At 47.4% G+C, this 20,537-nt stretch overlaps 1 long non-coding RNA gene and 1 pseudogene across 1 annotated transcript; one reads left to right on the plus strand and one right to left on the minus strand.

The window, feature by feature from the left end:
- LOC135908837 (glucose dehydrogenase [FAD, quinone]-like) overlaps nt 1-20,537 on the minus strand; it is a 161,673-nt pseudogene that overhangs the window by 105,525 nt on the left and 35,611 nt on the right.
- On the plus strand, nt 14,841-18,769 carry LOC139055326 (uncharacterized). Its single transcript, XR_011511672.1, has 3 exons — nt 14,841-15,194; nt 16,148-16,275; nt 18,332-18,769. It is a non-coding gene; the product is annotated as an uncharacterized lncRNA (long non-coding RNA).

Consider the following 20,537-nt stretch of genomic DNA (forward strand, 5'->3'; position numbering starts at 1 on the left):
CAGCAGTTGCGTTTGTCTGCTTGATTTTATTTCGATTAATGCTTCGGCGAGTCACTCTTGCGATTCAATGCATAAAACAGGGGTGCCTAAAAATGTCACTGGAACGCCAACGCATATCGACGAACACTTGGAAAATTATTATCTCGGAACTGGTATTGCCCGCAGAATATTCGTTCCAAGTTGATACGCCGTGCGAACTCTGCGGCTATACTTCGTCGATTGAAATGTGTGGCGTAAAGCACTGAATGAAAAAGTTAGTTAACCTAACTATGTTACTTATTCAAATGAAAATTTTGATTTCTCGTAGAATGGCCGCTTTATCGAGTAATTTAGATCAAGGATTAAAATTTTACTATCTGTCATAGGCAATCTTGAAAAGTTTTGGTGCAGCTAAAAAAGAACACCTTGCATATATCATCCTAAAATGCTGCTTTATAGGAAATGATTTTTTTTTTCACACATTCGTTTTATTTGTGCCACGTTACATTGGTTCGTTATTCTAGCTCTTGAGTGGGCTTTGCATTGCTCACGGCTAAGAACAAAGATCATCATGAGTCTGACTCATGGGTCAGGGCAATGTTCAGGTAGCTGGGCCGTCAGAAAGATTCCCTTGTCCTAACTTGTCGTTCATACTTTTATTTACATGAGTGCTCTTGCGTTTTTGTTGTTTTGTGTTTCTGATCAACGCAGATTTTAAGCTGCAAGTGCACAGTGATGTATTCATAGATGTATTTCTATTGAAGTTCCCTTTAAGCGAAAATTGGCCTATGTTTGTATTTAGGTGTTTTTGTATATCGTATGAAATGAGTGTTTCTCCATGGTTGTGAATGTTTGCTTCTGTGCCAAAATAACCTTGAGCTTACACGTTCTCTCAACGCACATACTTTGTCTGTATATTATTTTGCTAGGTTATTTGCTATGTACTTATATGCAAATTCATGCATCGTATTAACGCACTATGCAAATTTTGATACCTACCGCCGAAAAAGCCGGCAGGGAACAGAGCCCCAGTCAAGCCGAATTTGTGTTTTCTTTTTGTCCGTGTCCTTACATTCGTACCTTCTTTAAGACGGCAAGCTGGGCGAGTTGGTGATTGAACATGTTCCTGTGGTTGGGCAGCGCAGCCCGGACGAAGGACGAGAGGAAGTACACAACACGAGCGCAGACTAACAACTGGTTTATTGTTTCAAGCAACGCACTATAATATACAGAAAATTTGAACACGTGTAAAGTGACGTTTACAAGGGTGTTTACCTATCTTGGCATTAAAAAAATCAGTTTCTTTATCCTGCAGAGTGATAGAAGTCTGGCTGACGCATGCGCCTGAGTTCACATGCATGAAGTAGGCCTCTACAATCTCGCGGTTAATTTGATGCATATTTTTATACAATATTTCCGTTTGTTCAAACATGGGTTTGCATGAGCAAACTCTACAATGCGCGGCCAGATTAGAACCTGTTTAACTCCTGATCGCACCTTGGTGCTCCCTAAGGCGGATGTTAAGGCAGCGTCCCGCCTGCCAAAAGTACATTTTGTCGCACGGAAGTGGAATGACGTAGACCACTCCCACTGAGCATGCCACTAGCTGCCCCGAGTGTTTGACGCGGCACGTAGCCTTGGACGCCTGTTTAGGTTTATTGACAAGATTGCAAATCTTGTTTAACGAGTTCTTTGCCGAAAAAAAACGACTTGAACACCATATTTCATGGCTGTCTTTTTTAACCCATGCCCCATGTGATGTACATAATGGATGACTGCGTACTTTTTAACTTTTTCGGTCTGTCTTTGGGGTGCTTCCCCTTTATTTAGAAAGTCATGCCACCACCTCGCCAATCTGAGCTTTTCGCAACTACTCAATCGTCTAGAGAAGGCCGGTTTTCCTAAATTCATTATTGTGTCATTATGTGAAGGGCTAGTGAAGAAAATAAATATATAAATGGTGAAGAAATATATATTTATTGTCACGTGGTAGTGACGGTGAAGAAAGAACACAGTAGCAGTACTGTGAAAGACAAAACTAGCTTTTATTGGGCGAACCTGTGCCCACAAAACAGGCTACACTTAAAGCACAACGATAGCGGCGAACACAGTCGGCGATCGTCGAAAATCTGATCAGCGGCTCAAGCGCGTCGCCTTTTATAGATCAGTCGTCGAATGTTCCAGATTAACTGATGGAACCCGCGTGTCTTCCACAAAGTTCTACACCATTCGTGTCACGCGATGAAATCTGATAATGCAAGGTTCGGCGACAACAGACACGCGGATAGAAGCGTCGATAACTTTCCAGAAACGCCGGATACATGCAGGCGCGTCCCTCGCTGTGCGATTACAGTTGTTAAGCGGCGAAACCTGGTTGCCCGATAAAGATAAGTACACGTGTCATTACCCCCCTCTTAAAAAGCATCGACCCGATGCTGCAAACAAACGAAAGTAACAAAGAAAAGCACTCGTAGCAAAGAAAACACAAAACTAAGGAAGTTCATCAGCGTCCGTAAAATGGTTTAAGGCGCACCACGTGGACCACGTCAGATCGTGCGCGGCGCCGCTGTGAGTGCGAAATGCCGTCTGGCACGACCTCATAGTCTAGTGCGCCAATACGTCGGATGACCTTGTAGGGTCCGAAATAGCGTCGCAGCAGCTTCTCACTGAGTCCTCGCCGGCGTATCGGGGTCCATACCCAAACACGGTCGCCGGGCTGGTACTCGACGAAGCGTCGTCGGAGGTTGTAGTATCGGCTGTCGGTCCTCTGTTGGTCCTTGATCCGCAGGCGGGCGAGCTGTCGGGCTTCTTCGGCGCGCTGGAGATAGCTAGCGACGTCAACATTCTCTTCGTCAATGACGTGGGGCAGCATGGCGTCGAGCGTCGTCGTCGGGTTCCTGCCGTAAACCAGCTTAAACGGCGTGATCTGTGTTGTTTCTTGCACCGCCGTGTTGTAAGCGAAGGTTACATACGGCAGGACCGCGTCCCACGTCTTGTGCTCAACGTCGACGTACATCGCTAGCATGTCGGCGAGGGTCTTATTCAGGCGCTCCGTGAGACCATTCGTTTGCGGATGGTAGGCAGTTGTCCTCCTGTGGCTTGTCTGGCTATATTGCAGAATGGCTTGGGTGAGCTCTGCGGTAAAAGCCGTTCCTCTGTCGGTGATGAGGACTTTTGGGGCGCCATGTCGCAGCAGGATGTTCTCGACGAAAAATTTCGCCACCTCAGCTGCGCTGCCTTTCGTAGAGCTTTTGTTTCAGCAAAGCGGGTGAGATAGTCCGTCGCCACGACGATCCACTTATTCCCGGATGTTGACGTCGGAAACGGCCCTAACAAATCCATCCCAATCTGCTCGAATGGTCGACGAGGAGGTTCGATCGGTTGTAGTAACCCTGCTGGCCTTGTCGGTGGTGTCTTGCGTCGTTGACAGTCTCGGCATGTCTTGACGTAACGGGCGACGTCGGCGGTCAGACGCGGCCAGTAATACCTTTCCTGTATTCTCGACAGCGTCCGGGAGAATCCGAGGTGCCCAGCAGTTGGATCGTCGTGTAAGGCGTGCAGTACTTCTGGACGCAGCGCCGACGGAACAACAAGAAGGTAGTTGGCGCGGACTGGTGAAAAGTTTTTCTTCACGAGTAGGTTGTTTTGAAGCGTGAACGAAGATAGTCCACGCTTAAATGCCCTAGGGACAACGTCGGTGTGCCCTTCCAAATACTCGACAAGGGCTTTTAGCTCCGGGTCCCCTCGTTGTTGATCAGCGAAGTCTTCCGCGCTTATTATTCCAAGGAAGGCGTCGTCATCCTCGTTATCTTGCGGTGGCGGGTCAATGGGGGCGCGTGATATGCAATCGGCATCTGAGTGTTTTCGTCCGGACTTGTATGTTACAGTAATGTCATATTCTTGTAGTGTGAGGCTCCACCGTGCCAGCCGTCCTGAAGGGTCCTTTAAGTTAGCTAGCCAACACAACGCGTGATGGTCGCTGACCACTCTGAATGGCCTGCCATATAGGTAGGGGCGAAATTTCGCTGTAGCCCAAACGATGGCGAGGCATTCCTTTTCCGTTGTGGAATAATTGCCTTCCGCTTTTGACAACGACCGGCTAGCGTAAGCTATCACGTGTTCATGTCCATCTTTTCTCTGGACTAGGACGGCACCGAGGCCTAGGCTACTGGCGTCAGTGTGAATTTCGGTATCGGCGTGCTCGTCGAAGTGCGCAAGTACGGGCGGTGACTGCATGCGTCGTTTGAGTTCTTCAAATGCGTCGGCCTGCGGCGTTTCCCACTTGAACTCAATGTCACATTTAGTTAGCTGTGTCAGCGGCTCAGCGATGCGTGAAAAGTTCTTGACAAATTGCCTGTAGTAGGCACACATGCCAAGAAATCTACGCACTGCCTTCTTGTCGGTGGGCTGCGGGAACTTTGCGATGGCAGCTGTCTTCTGCGAGTCGGGGCGGACTCCAGATTTGCTGATGACGTGGCCTAGGAACAGAAGCTCATCGTAGGCGAAGCGGCACTTTTCTGGCTTCAGAGTGAGCCCTGATGACTTAATGGCCTCGAGTACTGTTGCAAGCCGCCTAAGGTGATCGTTGAAATTTTCGGCGAAGACAACGACGTCATCCAAGTAAACGAGACAGGTCTGCCACTTCAATCCTGCTAAAACCGTGTCCATGACGCGCTGGAACGTTGCAGGCGCCGAGCACAGTCCAAATGGCATAACCTTGAACTCGTAGAGGCCGTCTGGGGTGATGAAGGCGGTCTTTTCGCGATCTCTTTCGTCGACTTCTATTTGCCAATAGCCAGACTTGAGGTCCATCGACGAGAAGCATTTAGCGTTGCAGAGCCGATCCAATGCGTCGTCTATCCGTGGGAGGGGGTATACATCCTTCTTCGTGATCTTGTTCAGTCGACGATAATCGACACAGAAACGTAGGGTTCCGTCCTTTTTCTTTACCAGGACAACAGGGGATGCCCACGGGCTTTTCGACGGCTGGATGATGTCGTCGCGCAGCATTTCGTCGACTTGTTCTCTTATAGCTTCACGTTCCCGCGTCGAAACTCGGTAAGGGCTCTGGCGTAGTTGTCGAGCGCATTCTTCGGTTATTATGCGATGCTTTGCGACTGGTGTTTGTCGAATCCTCGATGACGTCGAAAAGCAGCCTTTGTATCGTCGAAGCAGACTTCTGAGCTGTTGCTGCTTAATTACGGGGAGACTTGGACTTATGTCGAAGTCTGGCTCGGGAACTACAGTCGTCGGGGTAGATGCGACAGAATCCGAGAGGACAAAGGCATCGCTGGTTTCCACAATTTCCTCGATGTATGCGATGGTCGTGCCCTTGTTGATGTGTTTGAACTCCTTGCTGAAGTTTGTCAGCAACACTTTCGTGTTTCCTCCGTGCAGTCGAGCGATCCCTCTTGCGACGCAAATTTCACGGTCGAGCAGAAGACGTTGGTCGCCTTCGATGACGCCTTCTACGTCAGCGGGTGTTTCGGTGCCGACCAAAACAACAATGCTGGAGTGAGGCGGGATGCTCACTTGATCTTCGAGCACACTCAAGGTATGGTGACTACGAGGGCTCTCCGGCGGTATCGTTTTATCTTCCGACAGCGTTATTGACTGTGACTTCAGGTCGATGATTGCGCCGTGTTGGTTCAGGAAGTCCATACCGAGAATGACGTCTCGTGAACACTGTTGGAGGATAACGAAAGTGGCAGGGTAAGTTCGGTCATGAATGGTTATTCTTGCCGTGCAGATTCCAGTTGGCGTGATGAGGTGTCCTCCTGCGGTGCGAATTTGAGGGCCTTGCCATGCAGTCTTAACCTTCTTCAACTGGGCGGCGATGTGTCCACTCATGACGGAGTAATCAGCCCCTGTGTCCACTAAGGCGGTAACCGCGTGTCCGTCGAGAAGCACGTCGAGGTCGGTGGTTCTTTGTCTGGCGTTGCAGTTGGGTCTTGGCGTCGGATCACGGCTGCGTCGTGTTAAACTGAAGCTTGAACGTCGCGTCGTCAAGTCGTCGTTCGTCGGTGTAGTCTTGCCTTCCTGACTTCGTCGGGACGGCGGCGTGTCGTTGTTATGTCGTCGAGATCGTTTCGTCGTCGTCTTCGTCGGCGGCGAAGGATCTTCGTCAGTTCGACGAACAGCAACCGCACCTCCATCGGTTGCTGCTTTTAGTTTTCCGGATATGGGCTCGCTGACCGGCCCCGGGCTGGGCCAGTGTATGGTCGGCGCTGCGGCGACAGGTAGCGGCCTGGTGATGGCGAACGGGACGGCCGTCGAGGGCTCCACTGAGTAGCGGCGAGGTAATCGGCGATGTCACGTGGGCGCTCGCCAAGCTTTGGACGCGGCGCGTTGACGGCGAAACCTCGCAGTCCCATCTCCCGGTACGGACATCGTCGGTAGACGTGACCCGCTTCTCCGCAGTGGTAGCAGAGCGGGCGGTGGTCAGGAGCACGCCAGATGTCCGTCTTCCTCGCGTAGGTGCGCTGGGCGACGGGTGGTCGTGCTGGCGGCGGCGGACGACGAAACTGTGGCGTGACAGGGCCCTGGCGTGGTCGCGGAGGGGGTCCTTGACGGCGTGCGACGGCGGCGTAGGTCATCGCTTGCGGCTCACGCTGCGGCGATTCAGGGGCTACTCCAAGTTTTTGTTGGAGTTCCTGACGCACGGCGTCGGCAATCGAAACCACTTGAGGCTGTGATGATGGGAACAGCTTTTGTAGCTCCTCCCGCACGACAGCTCGGATAGTCTCGCGTAGGTCGTCGGTGGCCAGTGACTGAAGTCCGGCGTAGTTTGTCGCGTTCGCGCGGCGGTTGAATTGCCGGTTTCGCATCTCGAGTGTCTTCTCGATGCTGGTGGCCTCGCGAAGAAACTCGTCGACGGTCTTCGGTGGGCTTCGTACCATCCCGGCAAAAAGTTCCTCCTTCACACCACGCATGAGTAGGCGAACTTTCTTTTCCTCGGCCATATCCGGGTCAGCGTGGCGGAACAGACGGGTCATTTCTTCCGTAAAGATGGCAGCGTTCTCGTTTGGTAGCTGCACTCGGGCGTCGAGCATAGCTTCGGCCCTCTCCTTGCGCACGACACTTGTAAAGGTGCGCAGGAAGCCGCTACGGAACAGGTCCCACGTAGTCAAGGTCGACTCCTTGTTCTCAAACCACGTTCTGGCGGTGTCTTCTAAGGCGAAGTAGACATGCCGCAGCTTTTCGTCGGAGTCCCAGTTGTTGAATGTCGCGATTCGCTCGTATGTCTCCAGCCAGGATTCCGGGTCTTCAGTCGCTGCTCCATGGAAGGTCGGTGGGTCCCGGGGTTGTTGTAGGATAACGGGGGACGCTGGGGCAGCCATTGGGGTTGTCTTGACCGCGATCTTCTTTGTCGCCTCAGGTAGAAGTCCGTGCTCTGGGGGCAGTCCTTGCAGTCTGCGGGTAGCACGCTGGTCTTGGACGGTGTCGGTTTTGTCCTCGGGCTTCGGGCTTGGATCGCGGCTTTGTGGGGGCGTTCGGTACATGAACGCACTAGCACCTCCACCAGATGTCACGTGGTAGTGACGGTGAAGAAAGAACACAGTAGCAGTACTGTGAAAGACAAAACTAGCTTTTATTGGGCGAACCTGTGCCCACAAAACAGGCTACACTTAAAGCACAACGATAGCGGCGAACACAGTCGGCGATCGTCGAAAATCTGATCAGCGGCTCAAGCGCGTCGCCTTTTATAGATCAGTCGTCGAATGTTCCAGATTAACTGATGGAACCCGCGTGTCTTCCACAAAGTTCTACACCATTCGTGTCACGCGATGAAATCTGATAATACAAGGTTCGGCGACAACAGACACGCGGATAGAAGCGTCGATAACTTTCCAGAAACGTCGGATACATGCAGGCGCGTCCCTCGCTGTGCGATTACAGTTGTTAAGCGGCGAAACCTGGTTGCCCGATAAAGATAAGTACACGTGTCAATATATATATATATATATATATATATATATATATATATATATATATATATATATATATATATATATATATATAATGAGAAGCCAACAAACACTGACACCCAGTACAACATAGGGGAAATTGCATGTGCTTAATAAATGAAATAAAGTAATGATAAATTAATGGAAATTAAAATGGATGAAAAAACAACTTGCCGCAGGTGGGAACCGAACCCGCAACCTTCGCATGTCGCGTGCGATGCTCTACCAATTGAGCTACCGCGGCGGCGTTTCCCCATCCACTTTGTTGGGTATTGATGTGTACTAGTAGAACCCTGGGAGTGTTAGCCAGCGCCCCCACTCACAGACCTTGGCGGCGGACGTGGAACGTCTTTTTTGCCGCAGGCGTCACGAGAACGTGATCTTTTCGGGTGAAGGCAACTGGTCAATAAACCCACATATGCTACCTGAAGGCATCAATGTTGCCGGATTCGAGACCCTCGTTAAGTAATAAACGAGAAGAAAGGGGGTTAACCGAGGGACCCGATATTTATTAGTCATATAATGAGAAGCCAACAAACACTGACACCCAGTACAACATAGGGGAAGTTGCATGTGCTTAATAAATGAAATAAAGTAATGATAAATTAATGGAAATTAAAGTAGATGAAAAAAACAACTTGCCGCAGGTGGGAACCGAACCCACAACCTTCGCATGTCGCGTGCGATGCTCTACCAATTGAGCTACCGCGGCGGCGTTTCCCCCTTTCTTCTCGTTTATTACTTAACGAGGGTCTCGAATCCGGCAACATTGATGCCTTCAGGTAGCATATGTGGGTTTATTGACCAGTTGCCTTCACCCGAAAAGATCACGTTCTCGTGACGCCTGCGGCAAAAAAGACGTTCCACGTCCACCGCCAAGGTCTGTGAGTGCACACTAAACATTTTTACGCCCTTATGGGTGTTAATGGGGGTGCTTTCGTCATTTACACCCACGCCCACACCCTTTTAGCACCCTTTTCGGCCAAAGCACCCCATCACAAGGGTGTATACCACACATAAGGTGTGACTTTGCTCGAAGAAGGGTGTTAAATCGACGCCTGAAGGGTGTTGAACGTATTGATGCATAAATCTGAGTAACGTGTACACGTCCACGCATTGAGCAATGTGTGTATGTACTGCATTTTTAATGCGAAAGCATTTCATGGCCTTTCAGGTAGGAAAGGTGGCGTTCTCCGCAACAGCAATCCATACGGGACCCTGCTCAGGCCAATCTTGTCATTTCCCTTGAAAGCATTCAGAGAGCATTCAGAATCGCGCCGCCCGTTTTATTCTCTCAAATTATTCACTTCAGTCTAGCGTCACGTCCATGAAAAGAACACTAGGTGAACCTGACCTTTGGTTACGTCGCAAATACTTTCGTCTCTGTCTTTTTCATAGAATATGCTAATTTAACCCTTCTCGTAAAGAAAATCTTTTCACCACACCAAGTTCTCGTCTCGCATCGATCATCAACACAAAATTGATGTGCCATTCTTCCTTTTTGCCAAGAACAGCCACCGAATGCAACCGCCTTCCCGCCTCCACAGTCTCAATTTGTGACACCACTAATTCAAGGTCGCCGTTCAAATTATATTATGGTTTGATTTTCTATTCTTGCGTTGCATTGCAATTATTGCATATCTTCACCACTCCTTTCTGTTGTGCCTACTAGGCCTTGAATGTATGTATAATAAATAAATAAAATGTGAAGTCATCACCGTCTTGTATGACGTCAGTAGTGATACAGAAGGTAGTAAATACAACAACGTTAATTATGAGCAATTATGGGTAAATAATGTGAATAAGGGTGGAATAAATTGCATTAAGGTTCGTACAAACTATAGCACGGTGCATTACGGGAGATTAAGGTAGAATTGTGAAGAACACGTACAATGTATGAACTAACGTATCATGGTCACGTGACAATTGCAGGTGTAGATGGAAGGGATTAAGTTTTCGCATTCCTAAGTGACTGTCGATATTTCTTCAAGGATTCTGATGTTACTGGTATGACGGCCACTCCAAAAATATATCATCCAGAAAAAGAACGCCCTTTCACTTACAATTCCATTATCATTATTTTTCGTGCTCACAGGAATATTAACATGCAATTAAACACTTCTAGAAAAACTGCAGTAGCAGAGCGACAATACGAGAGCAACTTGCGCAATTCTGCACTAATATTTCGGTGCCCTTAATAGCCCAACAAAAAGTGGTGAAATGGAAGAAGCTGTTCGGATACATTTCTGAACAAACAGGGACGTGCTGTTAGACGAGCCTCTGCTGTACAATGGCATCAACGTACAATTTGCATGGTGAATCCATAAAGAAGACTTATAGAGGCGAGATCACGTTGGAAGTTCTCAAACCCGAATTTCCACGTACCTTGCCTAATTCATTCAGAGGTTTACTAAGCTACTGATCTGCTTTCTAAGTGCATCCTCAAATACAGTTTGTAAGGCTGAGCCTATATATTAAGGGCTGGTGTCGTCAAAGCTGTAATTTCTTATCCAGAGCATACGCACTTGCAAACGCAGTCTTCAGTCTCCTCATGAATGTTTACGCGTCGCTGTCGCACGACCAAGATGTGCGCGTCTTTATCGCTGAAACTACGCTGTGACCTCGCAAAGTTGCTTCGTTCGGACGCAGCAAATAATCTAATCGCACCAGCAGAAGAGCGCCGATCGTCTCGCTCACGGTCCCGATTTGTGTACTGTACCCTCAGTGATGCAGCACAGACTGCGCCCCCCACCCCAAAATAAAATGCTCGGCACGAAACGTAGTAGCAACTACCCGCCTCACCGCTCTAGTTAGAGACCACAACGAAGCAGCAGCAAACAGGCGGCCATGCGAGCAAGCAAACCTGTCAGAATAAACGTTCAATTTGCGCGGCCACCCCATGCCCAATGAAAAGCGACCGGAAGTGACGGCCGACGCTGTACCATCACCTCGGCGCGCGGCAGGACGGGAAGGCGGAAGCTGCGCCATCATGCTCGTTTTCGCGTGCGTTCGCGTCGCGCGCTGTGCGAAATAATTTTAAACGTGTGATTAGTTTTGCGCGCGGGGTAGAAAAAGATGTGGCCCTTGCTTTGTGTATTACTCGTGCCCCACTTCAAAGCAAAGCGTTCGTACGCACTGGAAGATGGATCCACGAAGGCTGAAACGAGAAGTTGCAACGTGCCCGGTCGGTTGTACTGGCATGACGGAAATTTTCAGGCAAGTGCCCGTTTATTTGGTATTTGTTTTGTTCGCTTTAGAAATATCTCACTGTGATCTCGTAGCATAATTCATAATTCGTTAATGTAAGAGCAAGAGCAGCTGCACTCCTACTAGGGCAAGGGAACTACCTCGATCGCGTCCCGTGTGACTAATGTTTGTCAAATCCAACGTTACTAGACTAGCTTCAGTTGTAAAACTCTCCGCCCGCGCGCTTACAGCCGGTGTCGCCACTTCTGTGACAGCCGCCAGACGGCAGCGCCGTTCCATCGCGCTCCACTGCAGACGCCTCGCCGCAGCCTTCAGCCCGTGCGGACGGGCAGTTTGCGCGTGTTTCACGCTCGCTGGCGTTCTCCCTTGTCCGAATTAGTGATACCATGAGAAAGCGGTATCCACCTACAGCAATAAGATTTATCGGGCCAGTTGGTTCATACTGTAATAAGGGTAAACTGCACGAAAGAAAGAAACGCTTAGACCGAAGCGCGGAAGCTGTGTTTTTTCCTGCCGTCTTAACGTTTCGCGCAGTTTAGGCTCAGAAGCCTGAACATTTGGCCAAAGTGTGTGATTAGGATGATCTTCATCCCCAACGAGGCTTCTCGCCACGCCAAAGAAGCGCAACAAAAAGAAAGATGAGGTCAGTCTTTGAACACACAAGCCACACACACACCCACAAAAATATCATCTGCTCTTCCACTCCGTGAAGATGGTTAACCAGCGAAGCTGAAACGTGCGGCCCATGTTTATCACTGGGTTAATCTAGAGGATTCATTAAAGTATTTCTGAATTATGCGGTAACACACACAATCGGCTGCGACGGAGAGAACGACGTCACTGACGATATGCCCGTAGTCCGCCGTTGTCGCTTGCGTTCGATGTCTCGAGTTTGCTCGGAGGCGTGATTAGGTGCTTTCGCCCGATTTGCGATTATTCAAAATTAAGTTTCTTCAGAAATTAAATCTATCCGTTACGTAAGACAATGAGTGGCTCATACTGCCTTAAGCAATGGCCCCTCCCACCGTAAACGCGGCCTCCCCATTACGATGACAGAAGTGAAATTCTACGCTGGAATGATGAACGGCAACGCAGCCAGCTGTGGAAGACGACGATGAACGTGGGAGCAGTGGCACGAGCGCGTGTGCCGGTCGGCACAAGGAATAGCCGAATTCATGGCCGTGGTGCTAGCATTACGCAAATTAGGATCAATTACGTCAGCCGTGATAGTTACTGATTCTTTATCATTGTACTCATCCCTTACTGCTTCTAGTGATTCTCGCGTGATGAGGACATTTCAATCATTGGTACCTGGTTACTTGAGAAGCGTGCGTTTGATTTGGGTGCCCGGCCATAAAGGACTAATCATTAATGAAATTGCAGACTCTCTAGCCAAGGCATCGATAAGTGGCCCGATTCTTCCTTGCTGCCCTTTGACTGCTTATGTAACTGCAGCTAGATTTCGCAGGAGTATCATTATACAGTCAGTATCAGGCTCCGAAATTACTAACTCTGTGGAGTACGGACATCTCCTGCACCCTTGGAACAGAGATTTTTGCCGAACACGGAAAATTGAAGTGTCCATCACGAAGCTGCGCTGCCGTATACCTGCATTGAACTTCTACCTCCACAGGTCTGGTCTGGTCCCCTCACCACTATGCTCATTCTGTGGCGAAGCGGAGACAATCGACCATTTCTTGTTGTCTTGCAGACGTTTTTCTATTATAAGAAAACGACTACTCGAAATCCCGCTTCGCTCTATTGGTCTGACTTTATCAGTGCCTGTGATCCTATCTTTTGGAGCCTCCATTGTTGGGTTCAGCAACAGAAATGTTTGCTTGGCGATCCAAAATTACCTCATTGAAACTAATCGATTTCCATGTTAGATTGATCGTTCTCCCTCCCAACCATAGCTTTCTTTTATTTCTTATCTTTTATTTATTATTATTATTATTATTGTTATTTTATACCCGGTTTTCATCTGATTATTTCTTTTTTTCTCCAAACACAAAACGTTTACTTTTAAACTCACACGCCCAAATTGTTAACTCCCTTGTTATCATTATTATTTTAGGCACCTAATTAAACCATATCACTTCGCATACCGTTACTTGGTTCCCGGCGCACATGGGGACAGTGGAGGGAGCCCCGCGTAACCTCAACGAGGTGGCGCACAGGGAGGCACGAGGATTAGTGTGCCGTGTACTCCCTGAAGGGGCTGGATCTCCCGCTCCTGAGTACAGGGACCAACTGTTAACCTACAACGAAATCACCAAGCACTATTACTTAGGGCGCAGGGCATTCCCGTTGCCACATCCTAAATTAAATAGGCCGCAGGCGGTTACATTAAGGCTACTGCAGACACGGACGTACCCTAACCCTGTCATCATGAATAAAATTAATCCGGACTGCGGGGTTTCAGTCTATTGTAGTAAGTGTGGGGGTTTGCTCGATTTACAACACATGCTGTGGCGCTGCTTGGCGTTGGCCGGTGATGGTTCTCGAGGTGAACAGTGGTGGCAGCGAATGCTGCACAGTGAAGTGCTGGCGGACCAGCTCAGGGCTGTCCAGAGGGCCCGTGTGATAGCAGAGGGGCTCGGCCTCTCTGTAACGACGTGGGAGTGGCCCGCATCAGTCCCAGACTGATCCCTCAGGACCTCAATAAAGTTCTTCATACCATACCATACCTAATTAAACCGCCCGATTCTTGGCCAATCCCCCACTGTGGGTATGTGCCACGGCCACTCAGGACAACAACAACAACAACAGAATCGCTCTGTTCCACGCCGAGCGAAGCGTCGCATTGCTGGCGGCACAGAAAAAGCAGCGCGCCGAACTGTCGACATCGTTCCGATAGCCGCCTATGCAGCCAGGTGCGCAGCACGTCGGCATCGTCTGCTTATATTCTCAACAAACTCGGCGAAAGCTACAGTTTCGCGGATTACATGCTTGCTGAAATTCGCCTTCAACAACGAACCACACAATACGCTGCACCGCGCGCTTAGTCCGGCCCGCCCGCGTAGCCGGCTAGTGAGGAAGTGAAGCCGGGCGCGACTGCAGCGCCACGAAGGCGCGGGCGGGTGGCGGTTCCGCGCAACGGCGCCGAGTTTTAAAACTGAAGCTAGTCTAGTAACGTTGGTCAAATCTGCATCGGGCGTGGTGCGCCTGCATAGTTACGCTTTGTTTCTCAGCGCTTGGGCGTTCATTGATGTGATTCTCTTGTGCGTTCAGCGCGGCTGCTTGTAATACGGTCGTTCGCACTTCAGTTAAATGTGGTCGACCACTTTTGCGTCGCGTAGAAAAGGAACGACTGGCTTTGCCACCTTTCGAAAGAACCGGCGCGGTATTGGTTCTCCCTGATGCGGTCGCATGCTGCTGTTGCTGCTTGCCGGACGCCTTCAGCATTTTTTCGGCTCGCTTTGTCTGCGCGTGTGCGCGTGCTCGCGCTCGGCTCGATTTGTGTGTGTGTGCGTGCGTGCGTGTGTGCGCTCAGCTCAGCTCGCTTTGTGTGTGTGTGTGTGCGTGCGCTCAGCTCGCTGTGTGTGTGTGTGTGTGTGTGTGTGTGTGTGTGTGTGCGTGCGTGCGTGCGTGCGTGCGTGCGTGCGTGCGTGCGTGCGTGCGTGCGTGCGTGCGTGCGCGCGCGCGCGTACAGTACATGCCGGTTTGTATGGGCCGGCGTGTTTGCGCGTGTCTAGTGCGTACGTGTTTTGTGAGTGTGTTGCCTGTGGGTCGCTGTGTGTGCGAGCACGTGTTAGCGTGTCTGCCTGCATGCATGTATGTGTGCTTGTTTGTGTGCATCAATGTGTGCGTGCGCACTTTTGTGTCTGCGCTTTGAGAGTGCGTATACTTGTGTGTGCGTGTGAGTGCGTTTTGTGTGCGTGCGTATGTATTGCATGAGGCCGGTAGTTTTACTCGCAAAAAAACTCTTCCGATTTGGTGCAGCGAGTGTTCCCGCCTGAAAGCCGAGTTTGGTTTCAAGCCACTCTGGACAACTGCTGTATGAGGCGCCGTTTCTCTGGAGCACCAGTGGGAAGGCGCCAGGTATACGCTTCGTCCTTTTTCCTCCCATGCCCTGATGGATCTATATCCTTGATTGTTATTGTGAAAGGAACATTACATCCAGAGCATAAATAAATGATTAAGAAATCTGGTAGTGTGTTTCGCCATTACATTAGTTCCGATCTTAAAGACGTGGATTTCTCATTAGCCCACATTTCTTTTGATGCAGACAACCGCTGAAATTATTAGCGGCAGGTTATTCGAGACGTTCTACGTATATAGCAATTGTCTTCAGGAGCTTTAATGAATTTTGAAAATTTGAAGTGTTGTGCTTTAGAGGTATCATATACAAGCTTTAGGTCTCCGGGTAGTTTGCATGCTCTTCGAGAGCTGTCGCCTATAGCCCTATTGAAATTCGTAACTACAGTTTGGAGCACTGGGGAAGCTAGAAGGCTTGTCCTGGCTCTCGAGAAAGTGTTTAAGCTGGAGGTGTAGGTTGAGGAGTTTGGGGTTGGTAACTCAAAGGATTTTTTATGCCTTAGCAGTAGGAGTGACACAGGATTAAAAAAATGTGTGTCAAGCGTAGGAAGCTGCTCATGTGGTAGAGGCATGTGTGTGCGTGTGTGTGTGCGCGCCCATGCATGCGTGCGTGTGTGTGAATTCGCTCCTCAAAAGGGAGTATGTGTGTAAGTGAGCTACTTCATTGCTGGTCTGTTTGCCAAGAATTGGCAAGAAAACACAATAATCAATTTAACTTGAAATAATAAACTTCAAAGCGTACTGGCGACAGCAGCATATGAGCATGCAGCTGTGTGACAATCTTAATGCATGACTGCAGCATCTGGAAGGAGGCTTGCTTCTTCTTCAGTAAGCAGCACAAAGTCCATATTCTTGGCTTTTCTCGTGCAAACCAAAACGAGGCTCATTGCCAATGATCTTGTCTTTTGCTCTAATAGCATTTGTTTATCTTGTACTTAGAGCGTCGTTTCTCGCAGGTCATGCAGATGGCAGCAGCAATTTCACAATGCCCAGCCTTGGCGCCCCCCATCAAGAGCAAGCCACTTGCGTTCGCCTTCAGACAGATGGTTAATGTCTTCTTGAAAGCGGTTGAGAAGACAACATTGTAAGTAGATATGGTTGTGTAGTGTAATATAATAAGTCAAGTTATAATTTAAAACTCAGGCTCCTTGGCCGCCTAAGCTTGATATGATGTGCAGTTGTCTGTGGTTGTAAATATTGCCGATGGTACAGTGCATACTGCAGGTATGACTGCTGATCCAAAGTATACATTTGCATTTTCTTGATGGTCTTTCATAATGAGGATTTTCTTTGTGCAAGAATATTCACACAATGCCGGGGCATTGTAGCATCATATTCTTTATTGTGCATTCACTGCTAATTTTTTATGACCTTTCTGCTACCAATTTATTTGCAGGAAAGGAATATTTGTTTACTCCCTGCAATGAGCTTATTTGCTCATTGCATTACACTCTTCTACCTTTAATTTATTCCCATATAATTATCAATACCTTAAAATTTCAGCTGTTTTTATTTTGAATACAATATCGAAATCAAAATGCACCGGATTGCAATCTAGACTGCAAGGGATTTGAAGAAATTACAATAAACCAGGACCTCTCGGGAGCGTTAAAAAAACGTTTCCGCAGGTAATGTGCCTAATTGTACTGAGCTAGCTGCTCATGAAAATTGCAAGCATATTTCATTTCACACAGTTTTGCAGAATATAGCAGGCCTATCATAGTCTCTAAGCACAACCTTACCTCATTTGCATCATGAAAATATCTCATGCTTAATTTGGGACAAATTTTGAAAAATGAATGTTTCATAATTTTGAAACTATACAAAGTATTGGTTGAGGCTAGACAGTTTTCAAACAACTTGACCATGTTGAACCTAGCCATTACAGGACGGAAAAAAAAACATGCACAGGAGCACTCATTCAATGAAATTCGATGCTTGTGGTCATTTTCAACATGGCAAAATGTGCCTTTAAGCGAGAGAGGGCAGGTAGCCAATTTACAACCATTGTGACTCATGCGGGTAGTAGCAACACAGGATGAGAAATGGTTGTGTCCCTGAGGTTCATTGAATATGTTAAAACTCATATACAGTACCCCCCCCCCCCCCTATGAGGGGTAACTGTGCAATATGTTTTGGGCAAGAAAGACGATTGTTCTAGGAGACAAGAAATTTCAGGCTCTAGTTGAGAGGCTACAGAAAGAAGGACCATGTAAATAGTCACAGATTAACATAAACTGCGTCGGAGGGGCATCACAGTTTAGAGCATGAAGTGGGAGCATGAGGAAGGATCATAAGTTTAAATAAGGGAATATTACTTGTCAGTGCATTGCCAAGCTAACCCATTGAAAGAAGGGGGCGTGCTCTAAGAAAAATAGTTGACAACACATGCTAAATTTTCGAGGAAAATATGCCAAAATGCCAATTCTTACTAAATTAGTAAATAAGAAATACACGATAAATTTTAGGATGCAGAAAGTGTCTAATAAAGTGCATTGGAGAGTTGGATATTGTTGGGCTGGATGCATGTATTGCAGGGCAAATGAGAATGCCAGTGGGGATTCCCTCATTTTCATTTTGTGTGCACTCTCTGGAAAACAGTACTCTTTGTCTCCTAGTGTAATAATGTTGTGTAAAAACAGTCATTTTTTAATGCCTTGTGCATTTCACTCTTAATGTGCCATATCCCGTAAGCTTCTCACCTGCAGTACTTATAAAGTGTAATGCAGATATATTGCAGATTTCATAATGTCAATTTTGTATTAGGGTCACGTACACACTCTTGGACAAATGTCTATGTTGAGAGATGTCATTGGTAGTCTTTAAATTTTATTCACTCTTATTTTCTATGATGAAAAGGCTACTGTAAATTTATATGTTTTTGCTGCTGTATGTGCCTTGTGTTCACAATGACATAGTGGTTTAGCATTCACAGTAACATGCAATTCCTTAATTTGCAAAATAGAAACTTCTACCTTTCACTTGTCTTGCCCAGTTGCCTGAGCGGTGCATTCTGCCCAATCACATTAATTAAGTTTGTTACTTTGAGGAGCTTGTTGCTTTATCAAATTTTCCGCAAAGTACATGTGTAATTGCACGGACTGAATTCTCATGATTCTCTTCTTATTTTGCTAATGCAGGATGCAAGATTCCAGCAATGCCATGCACTGCGTTGGTCAAGATGCTCAGAGAATGGAGTCCCTGCACCTCGTGGTTAACCGTGAACATTTCTTTTTCTTTTGGAAAGCTAAAGGCCATTCGCTGCATGACTTGCATTTTTGCAGCTCGGATGTGTACTATATTTTTCTAATTTTGAATCAATATTGGCTGTTCAGTATAAAAAATGATGTACAGCGTGAAGGACAAGGACTGCGACAGACACACTCCACCGACTTTCAACAATATTTTATTGCGTTGACACATCGTGTGTGTAAACATAAGAGGGGTCATGCGCAGAAAATGAAAGCCAGTCACAAGGGGTGTTCTAACAGCAAGTCATTGTAAAAAGAACATGTTACTTGAAAAAAAAAGCATCACAATTTCTATCTGTTTAGATACAAAATTTCTCTAGGGGTCAGCGTGATAGAGGGGGCACTAACGCACACACTACCCAGTTTTCTGGTGAAATCAGCTTCAATAATTTACTGGGTGAGCTGTGTCTCGCTAGACCTTCCGTATCTTCAAAGAGGGCCATGCAACCGCAGTCCTGGCAATGAATGCCCAAGTGGCCTTGAACAGTGTTATTGACGTTGTTATAGTGCTCTCTTAAACGATCATTTAGGCACCTGCCTGTCTGTCCAATATATTTACTGCCTCAAAATGGGAATTTGGGAAACCACATTCGTTGCACACATCGCAAAACGTTTTCTGTGCCCGGCAGAGCAACAACTCTGATGCGATTTAGGCGCGTTTACACGCTTACAGAGCCTTGCCAGCTTTTCCGGGGCTGAGGAAAGACTGTGATTCCTGCAGGTTCCCCAATCTTTTTTAGCCTATGGGAGACATCATGAACATACAATAGCACTGCAAACCTGTGTCTTTCAACCGGCTGGTTCCTTGACCGAGCGTGCTCATCATGTTTTGTGCACTTCAGAAGCTGTTCCGCTATGGCTGAAATTAAGGCCAAAGGGTAGCCAACGCAAGAAAGGCAATCAACCTGTGCAGCAACACTATGTTGCATCTCGTGTGAGCAAGATTTATTGAGGCTGTTAAGGAGGCAAAGCTTTACAATATCTCATTTGACTTTGTTGGACAGACAGGCAGGCGCCTAAACAATAATTTAGGAGAGCACGATAACAACGTCCATAACACTGTTCAAGGCCACTTCGGCATCCATTGCTGGGACTGCGGCTGCGTGCCCCTCTTTGAAGGTACGGAAGCTTTAGCGAGACACAGGTCATCCGGGAAACTATAGAAGCAGATTCCACTAGAAAACTGGTTAGTGTGTGCGTTAGTGACCCCTCTATCGTGCTGACCCCTAGTGAAGACTTTTATCTCAACAGATAGAAATTCTAATGTTTATTTTTTTCAAAGGACGATGTTCTTACTACAGTCATTTGCTGTTAGACACCCTTTGTGACTCATTCTGCGCATGCCCGCTTTTGTACATATACACATGATGTGGCAACGTAATAAAATGTTGGAAGTCAACGCAGTCTGACATCTCTCGCAGTTCTTGTCATTCAAGCTGTACGTAATTTTATCTCATTCATTGCAAACTATCCCAAGAAACAACCCTTGTTCAGTATAATTATCATGTTTGATACGACCATTTGCTGGCAAATGTTAACAGTGTGATATTTAACTTGAACTTTTGCATGACTGCCTATGCCTGTGTTCTTTTAGTAACCAGAGTATGGCTAATTTATTAAACGAAGTTTGCTAATTTGCATGCTCACATGCTACAGCACGCCTTTATCTTGAACTACTGCATCCAAGTGCAAATAATTTAGAAATTTACTAGGTATTTTAAAACACTCCACATTTTGTGCTCAGCTAAATCGTTTAATCAACAGTGGTTTGTTTTTATCAGGCCTCCTACTGCAGTTTGCACCCAGGCACTAGTAGATCTGGAATATGCACTCTTGATTTATAGTAAGAAAAGAACCTATTTTCAAACTACATATTGTAGATGTACCAGTGCCTTCGAGTTACAAAACAAAAATTTATAGACTGGTATTGTAGTTAGAAAAACCGCTACACAGCACCTTTAGCCCAGAGAACTCTCGTTTCACAAAAGAGGACAAACTATGTAGGCACTAAAAAATTCTACGTATTATTGTGCTCAAGTAATCTTGTGGGAAATAGAAAATTACCAATAAGGCTCCTGGCTTAAACCTCACTTAA

The sequence above is a fragment of the Dermacentor albipictus genome, chromosome 2 (genome assembly GCF_038994185.2).
Source record: "Dermacentor albipictus isolate Rhodes 1998 colony chromosome 2, USDA_Dalb.pri_finalv2, whole genome shotgun sequence".
In the NCBI taxonomy this organism is placed as follows: domain Eukaryota; kingdom Metazoa; phylum Arthropoda; class Arachnida; order Ixodida; family Ixodidae; genus Dermacentor; species Dermacentor albipictus.